This window comes from Solenopsis invicta, chromosome 8 (assembly GCF_016802725.1).
Source record: "Solenopsis invicta isolate M01_SB chromosome 8, UNIL_Sinv_3.0, whole genome shotgun sequence".
Lineage (NCBI taxonomy): Eukaryota > Metazoa > Arthropoda > Insecta > Hymenoptera > Formicidae > Solenopsis > Solenopsis invicta.
Genome location: NC_052671.1, coordinates 7,347,197 through 7,370,935, shown reverse-complemented (window position 1 = coordinate 7,370,935; position 23,739 = coordinate 7,347,197). Strand labels below are relative to the sequence as shown.

The window sequence follows — 23,739 nt, the reverse complement described above, 5'->3', positions numbered from 1 at the left end:
TATTAATTTACCCACTCATGCTGTCATATTTATAATTCATGATTTAATTATTACAGATTTAATACGTCACGTTTATTTACAACTCACCTATTATGAATTTTAATCTGTTATCTCAGAAAAGTATGCTACATTTAAATGAGGATTCACTTCTCCGAAATAATTCATGATTACATAAACTTTTCTGTCGTTATTGTAGGAAGAATATAATTTCACGAATAATCGAATTAATTTTGTTAATAAAAATTATTAAGTTACAATTAAAGTTTTTTTGAAACAAATCGATAATGAAAATATAATATACATAGAAATGACATGAAAATCGTGTTTATTACGATGGCCACTTTGAATCATCTTGTCATAACTCAGAGCATGTTCAAAAGAACATTGGATGCCTTAAAAAAACGATTTACAGGCGTCTATTGAGATGCACTCAAGATAATGACAGATTACAATTCACAACAGTTGCATAAAACAATAACTCATTCTGTCTCTCTTTCTTTATTGCTCAATGAAGAACAGAAATTTTACTTTCAACAGGATTTTAGCGCGCTTACGTCACATCCGGAACATTACGGCGGAATTGCAAACACGAGACTCCCAGTAGCGAGCGAGACGGCGACGGCGAGTGGGCGACGTTGATTGGTCGAAAAGCGTCCGACGCGACGAAACGCTGGTGGGCGTCGTCGATTGGTCGAGCACACGAGAAGCAGGTTGACGCACACACTAGAGAGCATAGCGTTCTTGCGCTCGTGTAGAATGCTCCGACTGCTCCGGCGCTTGGCGCACAAGAGTAGCAGGAGGGAGCAGGAGGGAGCAGGAGGGAGAGGGCAACATGCGGCGCGCGGACCGCGCGGTACGCGTGCATCGGCGCCGTTCGTTGCCGGCCGGTCGGTCGGCGCAGGAGCAGTCAGGTCAGGAGCAGTCGAGAGCGGCGCGAGCGCAAGCGAAGGTGGCTCTCCTTCTCTCTTCCCCGCCGATGATGAACGGCGCGGATAGCTGTCAGTCCGCGTTCCGTGGGTGCATCTCGTCGAGCGTCTCGAGCGTGTGCGCGCGCGATGCGCCGTGTGGCCGCCGGTTTCGTGCTCGCGGTAGCGACGACGACAGGCGACGACCACTAGCCCTCGTCGGTACCTCCAGCTTCCCGGGAGTATCCTGGGAGCCCCGCTGAATCACACGTCGCCGTGGATTACCCGCGCTGGGGTGGCACGAGCGTGGCGTCGAGACGGCGGAGCACGGAAGAGCAACGGGCAACCAGCGAGGAGCGGTGAGTAGCGGTTTTCCCCATTGTGTGTTTGTGTTTTGATTCCGCGGCTGGTGCGCGCAGTGGTCGTTATCGCGTCATTATCATTGTTGTCGTCGTCGTCGTCGTCGTCATCGTCGAGGCGATCGCACACGAGGCAAAGTGGCGGCGGTGGCGACGGCGGCGGTAGCGGCCCTTCAGTGACTCCGACTCTCCGGAAGAGCCGCCACCATAATAAACAAACGTAAATACGCCATTGACCCCGCTCGGTCCGATGACACGAGGTCCGAAACAGGTTTGCGCTAATCATTATCTTCGGATTTCGTTCTTTTCGTGCTCGCGCTTGGAACCGTTCGACGGCCACGCGATCCTCGACGAATTCCGATTCTCGAGGACAGGTGACGGACGCGATTACGAAAATACAGGGGGTACGGCGAGTGCTCTCTCTCTCTCTCTCTCTCTCTCTCTCTCTCTCTCTCTCTCTCTCTCTCTCTTTCTCTGCATTAAGGCGACGTCGTCGGCGGCGATCTGTTGTTTTCGATCGGCGGCAAGTGGGAGAGAGACGGAGAAAGAGCGTCTCGCTTGCATGGGGGCGTTACATTTATACGCGATGGGGGACGTTTCTGACATTGATCGTCGTTATTACCACGCTTGCGAATGATTGCGGGTGCGATCGGTTTTGTAGCGAGGTAATGGGATTTTTGGGATATACGTCGAACGGGCATACTCGCCATTCTGAGAGACACCTCGATGCCTTTGTCAAGGTTGTCCATTCGATAAAGAAAGAGAGAGAGAGAGAGAGACATTTCGACACTGTCCTGTGAATAAAGAAAGCCCCCCGTCAATCGCGATAATCGTGTAGATGACGATGGAAACAGCGAGAAGAAGCTAGAGGAGCCTGAGAAATGGAAAACGGAAATTTACTTTACTGTTTTACTTCTAAAGTAAAATATTTAGTTAACAGATTTTTATCTCTAGCTTTTATTCTAAAAGAAAATCCTTTTTAAACGCGGTTATTATCGAGATGATGACGAAAAGTATACATTGTTAAAAATCGGCAGCAGTATTTAATGAAATGTAACGGAAGCAAATTTCAAGCAGATACATTAAAGAACATTTAATGTCAGTTAATGTAATTTCAAGTTGTCAAAAGTTCACTACTTTTATGCACAAGATTCGTACTTATTGATACATTAGCTTTAATGTGTAACTTAAAAATACATTAAATTTCATGACATTTTTAACAGTGTAACAAAATGACTTTCTTAGAAAATTGAAAGATACACAGAAAAAAAATTGGTATAAAATTAATTGTATATTTTCATATATGTACATTGAAAAAAATATTTGTTGAGAAACTGAAATATTTGGTGCGGTACGATTAACTAAACACTAAACATTTGATTTATTCAATAATTATTTAATTGCACAAAAGATATAGCTTCATGTCAATTAAATTTTTTAATCAAAAATTAACTAAACCAACTCAATATTTAGTTGAACGTACTGGACTAAATATTTTAGTTTTTTAACAATTTTTTTCATTGTTTTCACAGCATTACAAAATCTTGAAAGAATTTAATAATCTTAAACAAACATAACATGTTTACATGAAGAAACAAAATTCTTCATATAAGCAAGTTATGTTTGTCTGAGACTATCAAATTCTTTCAAGATTTTATACTCTTTTTTATATACATGAGAATATGACTGTTGATCTAATAATAATCTTTTTTTGTGCACATAAAATAAAATATTAGATTAACAAACTTTCTGACAGTTATCCTGAAAGGAAATTCTTATTAATTACGCTAATTATCATAGTGAAAAAAAAACAGGAAAGCTATTCGGCGAGAAAAATTAAAAAATGATTACGTAAAATAAAATGTTTGAGATAACACAGACTTTTTATCGAGAAAATCTTTCGGAATTTTTTTTCAGTCGCTGAACCCAACGTGCACAAAATTTTTTGTAAATACACCGACGTCGAAAACGTGCTCGTCACTTGTGTCAGGTCGCTGTTGATGTCATTGTATGATAACGCCGCGATTAACTATTATTTTCCGCTGACTATTAGTTATTGATCACGTTTCACGTGGTCGTTAAAATTGTGAAGAGACCATAGTCGTTTTATCGATTTTCTCTCTCAAATATTATTCTGATCGTATGAAGCGTGTAACGGTTAGTAACCTGTGGAAAATGAGGGTAGGACCCTTTACGAAGCAGGCTTTGTTTTCCTATCAGAAGGGCGTATCCGGCTAATCGCATCCGAATGGGAAATCCTTCCTTTCTCTAGGAAGGATCGTTTTATCCTCGACACTCGTGCCTGAGACTGACATGGCTTTCTTGCATTGCGTTAACCATAATTTATGTGCATTCGAACTTGGCCGATAGTTTCCACGGGGCATTTAATCGCGCAAATGGAGTGTTGTAAGTGCCGTGTTCAATATTTCCTCGATTAATTTTCCGAGTGACGTCGCGATCTGCATTTTGTACTCATGAAAAAAATATAAGAGATAAGGTGATATATGATCAAGCGAGAGATCGATCGAAGTTTGTATTGGCATCGATAGGCAATAGCAAATTCTCTTATTTACAATATCGCTCATTTGCCGCAATAACGACACGACTAAAAAGAGAAACAAAATTTTCTAAAATCTATTCTACACGATCTACAATCGCGACAAAATTCAAAACAGAATTCTTTAATTTTTATATATCAAATTATGAATATAAATTACAGACGAGAAAAAAATTGTATTGCATGAACCATAATTTGATTTAAAATTATAGTTTGTATAGAATATTCAATTGTTTCCTTCTCTGACACAGTTGAATAAATTATTAAAAATAACGTGTCTTGAATTTTGTCATAATATATAAATCATCTAAACAGGCTTAAGAAATGAACTTGAATGTTTTGAATTTTTAAAACTTTGAACAATAAAGTCATGAAAATATCAGTTTTAAATGCAATTTTGGCAATATCTACTGATTTTAGAGGAATAAAAGTATTATTAGTTCCTCATTCAATATGTGTGTTGAATTCTTACATCAATATAAATCAATCCTTAAAAATAAAAATAATCTTCTTTGACTTATGATATTCTTGATGCAAAATTTTCTTTTCTCACTTTTTATTATATTTTTAAGGGATCAATTATATTGTTCTACCAGCAATGAGAACTTTAAAGATCTGTTTTCTTGCACGTAACTTAAAAATACCAATTTTTGAGTTATGTAGCAAATGAGCGATATGCTTACTACAGAATGTTTATTACTGGGAAATCTGAAATTTTCAGGGAATTAATTTTTTATTCTATTATCCTAATATCATGATTTTTTAATATCGGAATTTTATTGATACTCAGAGAAATTTTTAAATTTTTACTTTGAAATTTTAACTTTATCTCTTTTTCTGACAAAATTGCTTCTTGATTCTTTTTTTTGTTGTGATGCAAAATTGATTAGCGATATATGTGGCATGTACATCCTTGTATCATATATTCTTGTGTGACTCACGAATTTTTATAAAAGAGTAAAGATACGTTCTAAACGATATATATATTTAATCACTTTTTTGTACGTCTGGTGAGCTAAAAGTGCTATCAGACTAATCGTTATGTAGTATATGTATTTCATATTATTTATTTTTAGTGTTTTTTCAAATTTAAAACAAATTCAAAACAAATTCAACGAATAAAAACTTTTGTCACACTCAAGTGACTTTTTTTATAATACACGATCAATAAATTTTAAAAGGTGTAATAAAATAAATTTATTTCAAAGCTGCATTAAAACATTTCTGCTCTAATCTTACCTGTAGTTTTGAATAAAATTCTTGGAAAATTTGAAAAATTCTCAGAGAATTTTTTCAGAAATTTTGATTAAATACCACGTCGCTATTACGACTACATATGTGTGTTTTATTTATTATTTAAAATATATAATATAAAATCTGCAAAAATGTGACATTTAGAATGTAGCATCGTAACTTTAAACTCTCAGTTTTGGTCTCTGTAATACATTCCAAGTCTGCATAATTACGATGTGCACTAAACTTAATAAACTGTTAAAAATGTAACGCGGTCTGTGGCGAAGGGTTTACAAATAGTAGCGAAGTTAAAACGATATTGAAAATAACGAGTCACATCTCTGATGCAAATGGTTATCGCTCACCGGCAATTGACGAACAAAAAGAATCTTTATTTTTAAATTACTTGCCTTGCTAGTTTTCTTCAATAACAAAATTATTTTCTTTTTAATTCAAAGTAACATTTACAATTTTTTTTTTTTATTACTGTGATCAGACTCTCGTAGATATGAACCCATTTTTATTTCTTAAGCGTCACTCTGCGCGCAACTTATTCGTTGACAAATAAAGCCAGACAGAACTGAAACTGTCGGTGGACGCCGAGTGCCCTAATCGGACCTTCAGATGCACGGGCAAGAATTGAATGTAACGAGCGCTCGATCGAGGCCGGCTTAAATGCAGGTCTGATTTAAGTTTAACCACGGAGCCCTTACGGTCGATTGGCCGACCGCGCGCGCGGCCAACCTCGGCTTAACCTTTAAATCACGTTGGCGGCGAGCTCTCGCTTCCATCGGAAATTGCACGCGTCACCGTGCATCCTTGTGGGATAAATATCGCATACAAGAGAGAAAGAGGGGACAGAGAGAGAGAGAGAGGGAGAGAGAAGTCCGGTGAGAGATTGGTGACCGCGAATTCGCGGCGAGCAGCGCCTGGCAAAAGCTGCGTTTCACACGGAACCGTAAAGCAACTTCCTTAACACATTAAACGCCACGCAAACTTCTCGATCTTAATCTCAAACGACCTCCGATTAGCTAGATCTAATTAATCTTTATTAATTGAATTTGATTAACTTTGCGAAAGTCCGTCTAAAGATCACAGCCCCGATACATTCAATTTACACTTGTTATCTTTTCCCCAATTAGCTGTCTATACGCTCTTCTAAAACTCTTTAAAACTTTTTTTTACTTTTGTAGAATTTATGTTTTATGAAAGATTCATATTTTTCGGATATGATGATGATTTTAATAATTTTCACGTACGAGATTTTATATATGAATGTGCTTTGTCATGTAGAATTATCTGTTATTTGCTATTTGCTATATGGAGCATCAGCAACTGGATGTCAGGTGATTTTCTGTCACCTATATAAAATTATGTAGATAGTTATCTAAATAAACAAATGGCTTTATCTCATTTTTATCTAAATTATTAGAATATATATTATCTCCATCTTTATCTTAGATAAAAGAAATGTTATCTGTTTCAAATTATCTAAGTTAACCCTTTCAACCCCGAATTAATGTTATTTGAAAAAAATGTTTTTTCCATTATTGTTTCTAATAATGTAAAGATGATAGCATGATTTTTTCAATAATTTTCCTATTAATAGTTTCGGAGAAATTAAAATGTTATTGTTGTTCAAATATCGATTGATTTGACGTCTGAATTTAAAGATTGCTGCCTCAGAGCAACAAAGAATCTTTCGAATTGATAACAACATATTGCACAGATCAGAAAATAGTGGTAGTGCGATATAAAAATTGCCTCAATATTTAAGTTTGAAAAATTTTACTATGAAGAAGAAACTTTGTCAGTCATTATAAAGTGAGCTATACATCCTTTCTATATCTTTCAACTTTGATATTTGGGTATTGATCCAAATAAAAAGAAGGACGTTTTTGTCAGATTAAATTATTTCAAGAACCTGTTTTTAAGAAGATTTAGAAATAAAAATATGAAGATACTGTTTTTATATCTTAAACTTTTAATCTGATTATTTGGTTGAAACGATATATATAATAATTTTATCCCTTATGTATAATAGATAAATTTAAAATTAAATTAACTTCAGCTTATCTCTGTCCAAGATACATTTACATATAATTTATCTTATCTTTGTCTAGATAATTTTGAATTATCTCAGCGCACCGATCATCAATCACTTCTTTCGCGCTTGCGAAGAAAGATTCCTTTCTCTTAATCCTTTATTCTATTTGGAGTTGCAGTCGCGAATAGCAATTGTTATTGCAATATTTCTGTTATAATTGTACGATAGTATTCGTCACACACAGTGCTCGTTTCATACGAGTGCTCCTCTATACATATATTGGATCTCTTTTTCTCCTCTTTTCGATATGAGCTTTATTTTTTTCCCCGTGAACGCGTGCACAACACATGATCGTTTTGGCGAGCGCATGTTGCCGTAGGTAACAGTTGAATGGCTATTCCAATATTTTACACCACATATCGTTGATTATTATAGATACTTAAAAGTGTCATAAATAACGTCTTGTGAATTATGCGCGGCTGAAACGTTTTCCTATACGATACTCTCGACCCTCTGCGCCGCGCAAATCAAGTATTATTTCAACAATGACAAGAAGTCACTGCATCGTTATACGCGAGATTGGCTCTGGAATTTCGCGTGCGCGTTAACGGTGAAATTCTCGTGCTCCTGTGTCCGATTCGCGTCGCGTGTAGCGGATGCTAATTATCCGCTTAGCGCGTATGCGATACTGGTGTGTTGGTAGCGAAATCATACTTATTTCTCGGCCTATTTGTATAGCGGTAAATCGATTTCTCGTTAAGAGTCCGTTGCCGGCTCTCGGTTGGCGAATTCGTCATTGCGCACGGACGCGGACGGCGATCGTGAGCTTTCACCGCGCACACCTCGCCGTTCGCGCAACGCGAACGTTATCGTTTCGTATCCGATATCATTGTACCGCGGGGAACATTAATCAGGGGGTTGCGCGATGCAGAGATAAATTCGTTTCGTGCTCGAGACCGTACGCGCGCGCGCGCGGGCGGCAATGAAAAGGGAAAGGATTAAACGGGACGTCGTTTGCGTTTGCGATTTGCATTCACGTAATTCCTGATTTTTCGGAAAGCTTCTTTGCGCGGGAAACCGCGCGATGAGTAAGCTGACAATATCTATACGTTACGCAAGCTCGCGAGTAATATTGCTAGAGAAGTGTTATAAATATTGTCAATTGTTTACGCGCAGAAAGATATCAGTTTTATTAAGAAAAGCGATAACTCGATTTATTTATTTTTTTATAATTTAGTTATCTTTAGCAAATATTTTCTCAAAAGGAGGAAGAGGTCTCTAAGGGCCCCTTGTAAAGTTTGTCCAAACTCATAAAAATCTGTATCTTGAGGTCAATTATATTCAATTTGAGCGACTCCAGTTCAGAGATATTTATACTGAGAGAAAAAATTGTAGTGGTGACAACTGTAAAGGGACAACCATATGAATTTTGTTAATAAAATTATAATATATAGTTACGTGGACTATATTGTAGTTATTGTACCTAAATTAATAATTAAAAGAAACCAATAAAAAATAGTAACATACTATGTAATATTTGTATGGTTGTCTCCTTATAATTAGCACCATTAGAATTTTTCCTCTCAGTGTACTGTAATGGATTTACTATATTTACTCCGCAAATTAATTTTTTAAATACTTGATGTATCGAAAAACCTTTCCTGGGAGGGGGAAGGCCTTTGTAGACTCTTTTCCTCTAAATTTTAGAAAAATTCATTATCACTGAAAGAAGATTCTAATAAAGAATTTATATTCTTTCTCTTTTGAAGAATACTTTAAAACTGTATGGAGAAAAAAAATCAGAATACAAAGTAAATTAAATGCTTAATATTTAAATGCTTAATATTTTTGCCTGAATTATTAAATTACTAGGATTTAGAATATAGTTCGAATAAATTTAATGTATTATACGAGGGGGAATTCACAACCCAAAATTTTGTACACCAATGCCGATTTTTGGCATTGCTGTAAAACACTGCCGACATTTTTGTACACTGCCGACAATGCTTATTGTTAGTCAATGCCTACAATGCCGTCAATCCTATATTAAAATTAAGGCAATGCCATGCAATTATGAACACTACCGCGTGCCCATTATCATATGCCAATGCCTGCACAAGAATTCTAAAGCTTTCCCGAAGTATTCAAAAATTTTTGTGCTCAACCCCATGATCGAAAAACCGACTCTGAAGTGAGCTCACCACTCCCCAACCACTGATGACAATGCCGTCAATATTATAGGTCACTGCTTACTTTTTTCGGCAGTCCACTGCCGAAATTTTGTACACCAATGCCGGCTGTGAATTTCCCCTCGGTATTATATTATAGATTTATGGATACACATATAAACTTATGAAATATTTGAAGCAATTAATATTAATTCAAGCAATTTACAGTACGTTTCTGTGTGTACATACAAAAAAATCTTGAGTAAAGTGATCAGGATATTTTAGGACTATTGAAATGAAAATCTTCTTTGAAGATAACCGTTATTTAAAAGAAGGAAACGCTAAGAATTGAATTTTTTTTTTTAAATACGAGAATAATATTTTTGTCCATTTATAGAACGTTACATTATTTATACAGAACGTTTGAACGAGGATGTATTCGAATTTCTACAGCAATGGAATATTTTTAATTAGACATGAAAATTCTTTTTATACATTTTAAGCGCTTATCTTATAAATTGTACACATTTGAAAACAGATGCATTTCCAAGGTTGTAATTTAAAATTTTAATTTCCAGCAATATTTTTATATAAATACGCGGAAACATCAGCGTTTCATCATTTTTAATTTAATTACTAATAGATTATTTTTAGCTAAAATTGAAATTAAACCTCTTCAACCGTGTAATTGTATGATAAATGTGCATGTCCTCGTAGGGAGTGACGTTCGAAATGAAATATACCAAAAACAGCTGCTCGCTGACGCGTGAATGGCCGCCTTATAAACCCGACGTTTTATGGAAGCGACGTTTTATTTATGCCCAACGACGGAAAATGAAATGCCTCCTCCTCGCGTCGCGTCGCGTCGCGTCTTTTCACTTGCGCTTTCGTCACGTGTCTCCGACGGGAATGCGCAAATTTGCGGTTACCGCATATCGTGTACGCCGCCGCGCCGTGTATTTCATATGAATGCGTTAAATTACAATAAATCACATTACAGTTCTATCCGACTGTGAATTGTCGTGGCGATTTTTATCTTGGCCCGCGTTATTGTTCACCGTACACGCGATGTCTTGACGTCGCCGCGTCGCATCGCGCCGCGGCGGTGCATTGAGGTTTACGGTACGGTATCCGAAACCCGCTATTGCGGAAAATCTGCACACTGCCTTAGAACAACGCTTCCCTCAATTTCCTTTCTCGCACTCCTATTCTGAATTTCATTTATTTTTTTTCGTTTCTCTCACTTTATATTTCTAATTCACTATCCACATAACTGGCCACATAATTATTTTGCGTGACTATCATGTTTTATTGCGGTACTCTCTTATGCGCTTAATCAGAGTTGCGCTGCGTTGAGAAAGAGATCCTATCGTGTATCATAAATATTTTCATTTTTACCCGTCCACGATTCACGCTGCAGCTATTAATTGGGGGAGTTGAGTGGCCCACTTAGGAAATAACTCCTTAAAACGTTTAGCTCCCCGAGGGACCGCAGGCCCCCACGTTGAAAGCCCTTGATCTGAACGCGTACGTAATTCCGGGAATGCCGGCCTCGGTATCTCTCGCGATAGCGTTGCTCGTCCGCGCTGCGATTAAGGCCGTCTCATGTGGACGAGTTATATCCCTTTCGCAACACGGGGAATTCCGCGTGCCATTTACGTGTCGCAATTTTACACGGAAACTTTTATCGGAGGAAGAAAGGGGTATCCTGTGCGCGCGCGCGCGCGCGTTCCAGCTTCCTCTGATAAGTCTTGATGCTGACTATAACGAGATAATAGATATCCCGCCGGGCTGCGTTATTAGTACGCTGTCGCTTCAATCCTGATAGTCCCACTGGGTTCTATTAATATCCTGCGATTGAAGCAACCAATATTGTCGTGTGACTTTCAAGGTGAAAGACGTAGGATGTTTGCCCTTTTATTTTCGTGAAGGGTATATCGATTAAACTTTAATACGTTCATAAAAAAAAAGGGAGAAACTTTTCTACATGAAAGAAAAAAAAACAATATTTTGGAAAATAAATCACGAATATCGTTGTATAGATTTTTGTCGTTAAAGTTTCTCCCTCTTTCTCTGATATTTATTTTTATTTTTCTCCAATTTGTTTTATCTATGCGAAATAATTAATTATATGTTTGTCACGTTGCTCTTATTGTATTAAAATTTGAAAAATTAGTGGATTTGCATCGCTGTATGCGGTACAAATTGACTGATTATTTTATCTAGAAGCGTTACATTACATATTCGTAATCAGAGCCTTAATATACACGTGCTAATAGAATCTGAAGCTAATAGAAGCTGCTGCAAATTGTCACACAGCGTCATAAAATCATCCGTTGAATACATAACAATTGTTTTGAGTTAACTTTGTTGAATTAAACTTCTTTCCTTTTGTGCGTAATTTTTTTGCCGTAGCGGAAATCGCGATCCTCTTGTTTTATTGTATGAAAAATAAAATAATTACGCGAACGTAAAGTTGTCACGCAAAGTTTTCTCTTTTGGATTTCTCGTCGTTTAAAATCGTGGAAAATTACGATTTGCTGCTAAACAACGGCACGACGTGCGGTATGCGGGATTAAGATTTTTGACGATTCTCTTCTACGAGTTCAGGCTCCGTCAAAAGTCCGCAGTTTCTGCACCCCGGAAGACGGAGCCAGATCGCTCCGACGCGCTTGCCCCAACACTTTTACCGCTCCTGCTTGAATGGATGTTGTTCTTTATTTTCTTATGTTCCTCGTTGAGACGCAGTGACGCCAACGAAGATTCTCACGAGGAAACTGTAGTCACATAAGTACACCGCTGTACTCTCCTTTCCCGAGGAACGAAGTTATTTCTTATTACACAACGGAGAATTTGGAAAGGGGAAAGAGTAGGCCTTTTGGTAAATTTTGGCCAAGTGAAAGGTATCGCTTGCTTAAAGTGACAGTTTTAAAGTTGTTAGGGTAACTCTGCGGTATATACGCCGCACCGATCGAAAACTTAATTTATCAAGTATTATTTATTATATTTAAGGAAAATTAATTATACTAATAACAACTTCATACTGTCTACTATTATACAAAAATTAGAAACGCTTACTTTTTTTTATATTTGGAAAAAAACTTTAAAAAATTCTTACACTTTTGCCGTATATCAAAAGTGATGGGATTTATGGCCACTCATGAGAAAGACAGGCAAATTGGACAAAGATCGAATACAAGAGCTAAGCACTTGTATTTTCGTGTATTCTATCTTTTACTATCTTTCTACACTTATGTACCATGAAATAATCAATAAATCTTTTACACTTCCTACAAAGAGAAAGAGAGAGAGAGAATAATCATTTTATGTAAATTATAATACATCGCTGTGCCACTCATGACATTGACAAATTGACTCAACTCACAATGGTCTCGTTAATATCAAAAGTAAAAGATTACAACACAATACTAATATAACATAAAGGCATGTAATAGAGGTTGTAAGCAAGTTACCTTCACTCCTTCTATTTTTTTCTAATTTTTGCGGTGTAAATTCCCGCACGGCATAAATATCGGAGTTATCCCAATAAAATTAATAGACCAGACACGATAAAAAATTTCTTAAAATTGAAAGAATTATTTTTGATTGAAATTATTATGAACAGTAATATAAGTTGCTGTGCATAAATAAAGGGAAATTACTACGATTAAATAATTTATTAATTATATAGGATAAATTTTTGGGTTAAAGATTTATCTTTTCGCGAATAATAATTTATTTTTCACGAAAAATAAAAATAACTGACACAACACTTTACTAGAATAATGTAACGAATTATTATAATAGGAACGTTTTTGCATATGTAAATAGAGTAATGAATGCTTTGAAATTAGAAGAAAGTACTTGACGACAAAAATTAAAGAAGATAGCTATTGAGACTTGATTATTGATTTTAAAGCAGGGGGCTTCAACAATGTAGGCGTCGCGTTTGAATATATTCGAATATACACATGAAAAGCGTATACTACAGGGGGTGCTTCATCCTGGTCAATTCCGCAACCCTAGAAGTGGGGAATGATTCTATCTGGTTTCCCGGCGAACCCGTGGCGCCATGATATCTGTATAACTATATGCGCCGGTCCGTTCCCTCGTTAATGATTCAGCGCTAATGCTAACACATTTGATCAGCGTCGACGTGGAAATCGTGCATACAGTCACGTCAGGAGCCCAACTAAACGCCTAAGGCTTCTATTTCACGATCAACATGAATATAGTATTAACTCGTTAAACCAGTAATTCCATTTTGTCTACCGTTTTTTTTTTTAATACTTTAAACAACGCCATGACTCGAAACGGACGTCGCCACGCGATATGTCGTGCCGATTTTAATGCCTAAATCTTTTCCAGTAATTAATGAGCATAAATTTTGATAATTCTACTGTTTTTCATAATTCTTTATTTCTCGGAGTTCATATTTAGAGACTTTCGTATTATTTAAATAATTGTAGTTATTAGTAACGGTAGTTAATATCGAAAAGATAATTGATTTCTTATTTCTCTTATTCAGTCGTATAAATGCGGTAGTTCCCGATTCCAAATGATTTTGATGAAATATCTTATATATATAATACTCGTTTTAGAAATGTAAAAATATAAATTAAATATTTATGTTTCTTTCCAAAAGACTAGCTCTGAGAGAAATTTTGTTACGTACATTTATTTTACGTAACACCATTTGCTACATTATAAAGGAATGAAAGAAAGCGAAGATCTACGACGTTATCTGAAAAGGGTATCCCTTTTCGGATCGTTTGCCTCCCATCTTAAACGACGTTGAAAGCCTTGTGATCTTATTTCGGTGCTGTACAACTTCAAAGTGGTTAATGACCCAATTTGACAAATACCCCACGGCATTGTCACGTGGTCCATTACTTCACGAAAAATTTGTTTATATTATTTTCTTTATGTGTGTGTGTGTGTGTGTGTGTGTGTATTATATTACATTTTAATATCTACACTATTGTAAGAGAACAAAATTTTGAAAAAATCAAGAAAATTTTATTCAACACAAAAAAAAGTATTTACTCGGATCTCAATAGCTTATTTATTTGCAGTCAGGTTAAAAAGTTTTTAATTGAAATATTTATGCAAATAAAATGGAAAAATAATTTTTAATCAAGTAATTCTTTCTTGCAGTTTTAAAAAATATTTGCCCAGATCTTTTAATCTAAGAAAATAATTCAATTAAGTTTAATAATATTATTGGCTTACTTGTAAAATTATTTAAATGTAAAAAATGCAAAATTATATACTTAAGGAAATATGTCAATTTAATTGAAAGTAAATATTTTTACTTAAATAGAACAAACAAATGTCTAGCATCAAAATACATGATTTTAAGAAAACGTATATTTTTCATTTAAAAATATTTTTCTCTCAGTGTATATTAATAACGAACATAAGAGAAATTATGCAATTGAATTTTCTAATTAATACACATAGAAGCGAGCATTGAAACTAAATTGAATCCTAACACACGTGCTCCAACATATTATTATCGCAAGCAAACTAATTGCATTAATCGCATTAATCTTGAATTGTGTGTGTGTGTGTGTGTGTGTGTGTGTGTGTGTGTGTGTGTGTGTGTGTGTGTGTGTGTGTGTGTGTGTGTGTGTGTGTGTGTCGAGTGTGAACGGCGATATATTCGTACTCCAAGGAACATATATCGCGATGACCCAGTTGCGCACAATCAAAGACGTCACTTTGCCTGGTCTGGCTTTGTTTATCATATTAGTTCGAGTGCTGCGCAAGTTTGAGTACTACAATAAACAACTCTCTGCAACAATGTGCATTTCTATTTGGTGACTAAACTAACGCTGCTAACACCATATGCAACCGCACAGTATTCATCTCGGGCAGCAGCACTTTAGAGAGAAGATTGCATCTTTTAGTCGCAACGTATACAAACACGCGGTATGAACCATTACGATGGCATCCATTAAATCCTATCTGATAATTTTCCCCAACCATCGTGCGCATACGAGTAGAATAACTAAACTAAACTAAACGATAGTCGGGGAAATTTAGTTCCGCCCTCGCACCTTGGTGCACCACGGGGAGACGCGCGGAGGTGTCTCTCTCTTTCTTTCTTTCTCTGAAGAGCGGCCGCTGTTCTTCCGAAGTGAGAGCAGAGGCTGAAAGGTTATTGCGCTCTCCTGAGAGAAAGAGGGAACAGCAAAAGAAAATAAATGACGAGTCGGCTGTTCGCCGGCCGGTCGGTCGGTCGGTCGGTCGGTCGGCAAGCAAGCGGGCGGACGGCCAGGCAGGCCGGGTGTCAGTCGCCGTGTGCGCGCAAATACGCTGCCGCCGTGTGTTCATTAAGTATATGCGATAGAAAGCGTAGCGCTCGCGTATATGCACACGCGTCCCCGGGTGAGTTAGGGGGCCCCCGGACTCTTGCCGCCCCTCCGGCCCCTCCCGCCTCCTCGCCGCCCCCGGTTCCCTCGCACAGTCCCTCCTGGCAACGTCCGCGCGCCACCATCGGGGTGGTTGTACTATTGATTTTTTCGCCCTGTTCCGTTGAATTATCGAGAGTCTCTCTCTCTTTTATGTGGGCGATCTCGTCGTCGGGCAAAGCGCGACCCCATGACAAAGACGGCGAGGCGGACGCGACAGAGACGTGGTATAGCGCGGCTGTTATGCAGGATGATTCGCGGTTAACGCACGAAGACATTTAAGAGCGGAGATTCCTTTGTCCGTATCCGAGACGAAAATCTTTATGGAAAGGTACTAGGAAAGATTGAAACCTTTTTTTTTTCCCTCCAGTCACGAGCGTGTGAAATTGAGGGGTTCCCCGCAATTTCACTCTTATTGTTAGAAACGTGATACGAGTAGTACAACGAAACTCGATCGCTTACTTACCTCCGAGATGACTTTATCTCGACAGGGAATTGGGATTTCAATTTCTAATTAACGAGATGCTTAATGTTGGAAAGCTAAAGGGTGGTGGTGAGCTGTATAACATCTCATGATTAAAGATGTTATAAGGATTCTCGTTTCAGATTTAACCCTTACATTCGGGTAACGTGAGCCGGCTGTGGCCTGCATTAAATTTAAACTTGGAACATGTTCCTACATTTAATCCTTACTTTAATGAAGCTTCATGTAATTAATATTATATAAAAATAGTCACATATCGCTCATATTTGTAAGAAAAATATATATTAAAAAAAAAAGTTTTCCCAGTTTGAATGTTTTTAATCATTCAAATTTCATAATTTTTGTAATATTTAAATGCGATTTTAATGGTGTAACGATTTAGTGTACTGATTATAAAGGAATGAAAATATCATTAACCCTTAAACACAGCATAGAAGTCTGGGAGACCATTGCACCCGTTGGTACCAATCAGTAAATTTTTAACAGATTTTTTTTTTTAATGAGCGTTCAGTGTCTCAGAAATGTGATTGTACAAACTTCATTGTCGAAAAATAAACTATTGTGAAGTTATTAAGAAAAAATTATTAAGCGAAAATAAAGATTTGTAAAAAGATTCATTTTCTAAATTAAATCTTATCTCCGGAACGAAAACTTTTTAAGGATTTTATAATAATTTTTTTTTTAACTAAAGAGTGATTCTTTTAAGTTTTAAGAAAAAATTATGTCACTGTCATTGCTTTTAAATTATAATTAATTATGTAACAAAGAAAATATGATGTCAGCTTTACTTCCGCGCTATTTGAATTCTAGTTGAGCTCCGAAGCTCGCCATTGTTATAATCGATAGTGGAAATTTCCAACTTTTTTCCCCTCCCTAAGAACTTTCTTTCTCATTTCGTTTTCACGCGACAAGCGATCGAAATTTCATATGGAATTTTTCAGACTGTGTTTAAGGGGGTTAACTCTTCGCTCAGTACATTGCCAGTTCAGTCTCATCAGAATTCTCTTTATTTTTGCAGGCAGTTTAAAAATAATAATTTTGCTGTGACAAATAAGCGATATAAAACATGCTCCATTAATACGATCTCTACGGAACAAAAATAGTAATTGAATTTGAGGAATAAGAAACTCGACCCGAATATTTACTGTGATGACCGTGGGATCACTCTGTAAGCAAAACGCGGCGCGTTGTCGGGTGTGCATTGAACACACTCATCGCGGAGAGAATAAATCTGGCGAATGATTGGAATTATGAGGGGGAGAGATTGCCTCATGTATATACCGTTTCTCTCTCGCTCTCTCGTCACGTTGCGCCACTTATTCGCTGTTTCCCCGATTTTAGACCGTAACGAACGAGGCGCGGCGTGCGTTGCCTCCGCGAAATAATTGGACGCGAAATGATCACAGGTTCCGTCGTGAGGGAGGGGGAGGGATGCTATCAAATTGCTGTTAAGTGCCCCCGGGGATTGATATCGTATACCATCTCGATTTCCTCGTATCAGTTTAAAAATATTAATCGACTAGTTTTAAATAAATTCCCTTTTATTTTAGCTTTCTTTTCTTTTTATATAAGAACAATATAAATATACGGTACAATTATCGCTTTGGAAGTTTAAAATTGTAGGGAAAAGTTGCTGAGTGCGTACTTATTCAATATTTTACGTTTTTGCTTCATATAAGCAACATTTAGTTATAAAAATAAAAAGTAAATAAGAAATAAGTAAATGAGACAAAAATGTGACAAGTTTTATTTCGTTCTGTGCTGCATGTTATTAGCACTTTGGAAAATCAGGTATATCTTGTAAATTTTTCATCAACTTCTACAGCTGAAAATAATGTAATTGTGCAATTTTATTTTGAATTGTTATAATTGTTAAAAGAAGGCTTGTTGTATAATATTTTACATTTGCTGTATACACATAATTGAAATTGTTATAATATATTAATTATCAATACTAAAACTAATATTTGCTACTGTGAATAACACTACGACAAAATTTAATTCAAGTCAGTTTTCGGTGTTTTTACTTTTTTGTTAATATTGTTTATTAATTTTTGAATATTTGATTGCTTTTTCGATAAATTATTAATAAAATAAGTATTAGTTCAAGTTCCTTATATTTTTAATTACTTTAATTTGTAAATTCGATATTTTCGAAGATGATACGATTCAAGAGACCATAGGTACACTTTAGACGACCGGTTTTCTAAATCACATCTTTCGCAGCATGTTACAGAAAAGTTTACAGCAAATTAATTCGGTATTACGGAAAAGTTTAACATGCAATAATAGATGATTGAAATATTGAGCTACAATTTCAAATCTTTGATTTGTATCCGAAATAGCACCGAATGCGAAATATATCTAATAAAAAGTAGCTTAAGTGGTATGCAGCTGGCAACTCCCCTCCGCGTGAAAAATAAATACACGATCAAAATGAAAATTTTTCAAAGCACGTGTAGTTGCGATCGCATTATTAGATTTATAAAATATTTTCTTACGAGATAATTGCGTACAACGGCAAGTAAGAAGGAGGCATTCGCGTTTTGTTGCGGGTTGTTAGTTCCTGAATAACTTAATCCTTTCGCGCGAATATTCTTGATTGTAATCGGGCGAGCGTAAGGCCGGAATTTGCGAACCACCCAGCAGCGCCGCGCATGCACGCGACAATCGAGAGCGAGAGCGTAACGAGAACGGCAGCGTAAAAGTAACGCTGGGACGAAGTTTAATCACGGTGGCGGACAAAAGAGGCGCAGAGCGATGGGACGACTTTCCAACTGTTAATGACGTAGCATTGAAACATAGCGTGCAGTTCCTGCGGTACGGTGTTTGCGATGCGTTTTGGATTAAGAGCAGAACGGAGGCTTGGTTGCACCGGCAGTTGAATAAAGTAATCCGCGCGCTGTCCCTTTTTAGATTTTATCTGTATCTTTAATATGGTCGAGAAAAGGCGAATTCACTTAAAGTTAATCCCCCGAGTGACTTGTTGGTAGAGGAGGACCTTAAGTCCATAATTTATGAATCCGTATTTCTGCGCCTTGGCGGAGATCCTTTATTTAAGAACTTCTTATTTATGAATTTGCTTTTTGTCCTTGCGCTTTGAACTATGTTGTTTTGCAAATTACTCACTCAGTCCACTCTCCTTGAAAACATCTCAAACATCATCCTGCGACTGTTCCGTGCTAATACTTACAAAATAAAATAAGTTTTGTTTAATATGGCAGTACACTAAGAGAAAAATTAATGGTAGGGACAACTATACAAGTTTTAATAAACTATTATTTTTTTATAGTTATTGTAACTAAAGTTTTAGTTACAATAACTGTAAAACACAGTTTTACCACACTATTTGTGTAACTATTAGTTTATAGTGAGGTAACACTTCAATTATAATCACGTAGTTATGTAGATTTTACTACAAATAAGTTATGACTATTCATACTTACAGTTTACGTACGGCGGATTAGGTATACAACCAGAATAACTGTTGTAATAGTAGTGAAACAGCAGTGCAGAGCTTAATGGGTGATAGGAGGAAGGCGAAATTTCTTCAGATCTTAATCGATTCAATTTTTCCGTGTCTTGCGTTTATATTACTATTTTGCTACAGTTTATCCAATAATTTTACTACAAATGATTAATACTATTGTACTTTCTTAGTTTATATAATTTACTGTTTTTTCTACAACTTTGTTGCTAATTTGTTCATAAATTTATAGTTGCTGGTACGATTTTTTTTTGAGTGTAAAAACACCTAAATACTAAATGTGAAATTGTATCTGAAGCTAGTTGGTTAATTATCAATTTCTCTTGGATCGAACGCTTCATTTATTGACCGAATGGATCGACATACATAAGACGTGTGGCACGTGAGACGTTTTTCTCGTTTCCTTTCTCTCTCTCTCCCTCTTTTTTTCTGTCGTATACGGATGAAAAATGTGTAAGCGGAACTGGAACGTTGCTTGACAATGCGAAGGACTCATCGGTATTCAGTGCGCTTAGGCGCTCTTCATGAGCTTAAGAAACCGGCCTTACGTTCATCGAACCGTGCCACGATGACCTAGTATCGACGCTTTTAGACGTTGATTCGAGACGAAGTACATCTCATTTAAGAAGAGTGGTTGTTGTTGCGATATAGAAGTGCCTGTAAAGTTTTCACAACAACTCGAAGTAGTTCGAAATAAAATTTACCTATTTTTACAAAAATTCTTTTGATCTAACTAATAAATTAAAATGTCAATTATTTTGCAATGAATTAATTAACACTTTGATACATTGAACTCATGCTATCATATTAGCATTAACAGATGAAAAGTGCATAGATAAATCGAATAAACGTGTACGTACATTGAACTTATATCCTTCGTGTTTATATGCTTTGTGTAAAAAAAAAAGGAAAATTGTTATAACTTTATCGAGTTTTTATTTTAAATGCTATGAAATATTTTATCAGCCGTCGGGTTTATGTAGAATAATTTATTTAGTTCAGCTGGCTGTCAGATTATTTATAATAAATGAAGAGATTTGTGCACATTTTCTATATGACAAATTCTGAACTTATCAAAATTCAACTCTGCTGAGTGTAGAAGAGATAAATTTGAGTTTCTAGACTTTCAAATTAGACTTTACAATGGTAAAGCTGATAGTTTGAACGTCAGCAAATCGAAACTCTTTCAATGACAGTTATTACATGGATGAATTTTCCTCTCTATTACATTTTATGCATTAAATATTAAGTGCAGTCTAATATACTCGCAGTTGAGATTCGCAAGTTGTACAGAAGTCGTTGAAAGATGTCCGGAACGAGAATCAAGGGTCGATATCCGGTCCTCGCCGTGGATCGACGCACTCGAGCGTGAATGAAGCAAAGGGGGAAAAGAGCGGCTCAATTTTATCGGCCGTGTGGCCAATAATTTCTTCGTCGGCGAGGCGGTGATTTCAGACGCGACAGACGCGAGTCAGCTGGCAATCTTTTATTCGTTCTTTACTCGACGATTCATGCTTCGACGATTCATGCTGCCTGCCCTTTTTCTTTCTCCGCTTTTCTCTCTCTCTCTCTCAACTACCTATTTTTAAAAAAATATCTCCCCAGCCAAGGGGATGATTTTTCCATGAAATAATTTTACGCAGCTCCTTTGTGTGAATAATTTAATATCTTTCAACTTCTTCAGAAGATAATTTTTATATTGATAAGTTATTTGAAAGGTATATAAAAAATTAGAGAGAGATCTTGTCCTGTGGACGTTGATTGAACTTGTGGAAGTAAAACTTCAATTTTAACGCGAGATGCACAAAGTTTCTTTGACTTTGTAAAATTTCAACTTTACCTTTTATTTATACGCGAAATGGATAAATAGTTACCCTAAATAAAGACGTTACCCTAGTCGACACAGTTATGTGTTTGCTAAATAATAGCTACAAGCTTCAGTATCTCGTTTTATACAACGTGAAAGTTTCATCAATGTTGCAGTTATATTATAATTTCACCCTTTTTCAAGAGTAACGATGGTATATTTATATCACCTCTTATTATAATTATTTACTTTTTTGTATAACGACTATATAGTTTCAAGTTCCAGTTTAAATTCTGTATATTGAAGCAACGCATATTTGTTACGTGAATAATATGCAGCATTTGCACGTTTATATTACATAAAAGGAAGCAAGAGATACAAGTAATTCCATATGGATAAATATCACAAAATATTTGTTGTATAAAGATATTGTTTTCAAGCAGTTACAAATTGTGTCGACTGGGTAATTTCAACGTAATAATTTTTTTTATGTTATTAAATAATCAAGCATGTAATTAATAAAAAAGTAATTAGTATATTAAATTTTTTTAGAGGATTATTGTAATTTAAAAGAAGAAATACGGTCTGAGAGACTTTCATCATCCAATTGCATTAATTTCTTCTACATCATCGATTACAGATTAAATTAAGCTGAAACGCATTGAGTGAATTACGAGATTGTAGGTCAGACGTCAATTGGTCGATTCCATATGGATAATCAGAGTTAATGATATCCCAGAGATGTACATTACGCATACGGAAGACACGCATCAACATCGCCTAGATCAGAAATGCAAATGTAAATCTTACTTGATAGACTGTATCAAAGGCGGAGAGATAGACTTACAGCTTTGTTGAAACAAATTGATAGACGAGTTAAACGCGGATAATAAAATATCGACGTGACGGCAGCGTGTATTTAATTACGTCATTTTTAACGAAGTATTTCTCGATTGTATCCCCGCCGAAGATTGCAAAGACCTTATTCAGATAAGAAGCATCACCCGAGGGATCTTTTTGTATTCCCAGTGCGCGGATGAGGCGACAAAGAACGAAAATTCGGTCGAGACGTGTGACTTAGGACGTAGGGGGTACGCGGGATGGGGAATAAATAAAATATAGGCAAACACTTCAAAGAAACGCGCACGCTGCAAGTCATTGCCCCGTACGGATGACATCGTCGACCGCGAATGACACAAAATATACTTCGAAAGTATCAAAGGCGTATACAATGAGAGAGGACGAATAGCGTATAAGGTGTCATACCGATCGGCTTTTTCTTCTTCTTGATAATACGAGATAGTAACTTCCTACATTAATACTCCATCAAAAGACTCGCTATTACATATCATATGACATGATCGTAGATGTAACAGAATTATTATACATTATGTGTGTTTCGCTCTCATAATCTTCATTTTCAAGTTGATATCGCGTTTCTTACAAGTTGGTAAACATAATGTAACTGTAACTGAAACAAAGTGCAATTTAAACAAAAAAAATTTTTTTTTCGTTTAGTATTTTAAATATAAAAATATAATAACGTATATTTATAATATCTTTTTTGTTTTAATTCCTTTTAAAGATCACACATACAGTCTCTGCAAAGTAAATAAAATTTGGATATGTATACATGTGAAAAAGTTGTGTAAATAAGATTATATTTTTATTTAATAGCATGTTTTTATCATTTATTTATTCTATTTGTTATTAAAAATTAAATTATCTTTTGACAACATTAAGAAAATTCTCATTTTTTTTATGTAAGTACTTTAAGTATTTGGGATGATTTATTGTGATTGTATTATAATTTAGTTATTTTGTAAAAAAATAAATAAATTTTGTTTATTTTACAGAACTGATTTTTGCATTGCAATGAAACTTTACATAAATCATCTTGAATATTTAAAGTACTTAAATAAAAAATTCAGATTTTTTTCATTATTTTATTATTAATTGTATTTTCATTAGAACACATGCCCACTTCTTATTGAAATAATATTTTATTCAGATAGAAAATCGCTGTCAAATTTTTTCTACTACTTTCAAATGCAATGTAAAACAATCTGTAATTTTTCCATAATTTTCTTAAATGTTTTGAGAAATCTCCTATACATTCTTAATATTCAGTTGACGGTTTTTCTTATAAATTGGAGATAATTTAAACAAACATATCACGAGCAAACACTTTGGCAAAAATTGCAATTTTTTTTAAAGAGATGAACAAAAATAATACAATGAGGCAAATAACTACAGGTTGTGTTGGATTTATTGAA

At 35.8% G+C, this 23,739-nt stretch overlaps 1 protein-coding gene across 1 annotated transcript in view; it reads left to right on the top strand.

Annotated features, from left to right (window-relative positions):
- The first annotated feature begins 845 nt into the window (after positions 1-845).
- Positions 846-23,739, top strand: part of LOC105197191 (tyrosine-protein kinase Src64B) — a 56,343-nt gene continuing 33,449 nt past the window's right edge. The window contains 1 exon segment of the mRNA XM_011163453.3: positions 846-1,264. The gene's annotated coding sequence lies outside the window, so the exon portion shown is untranslated.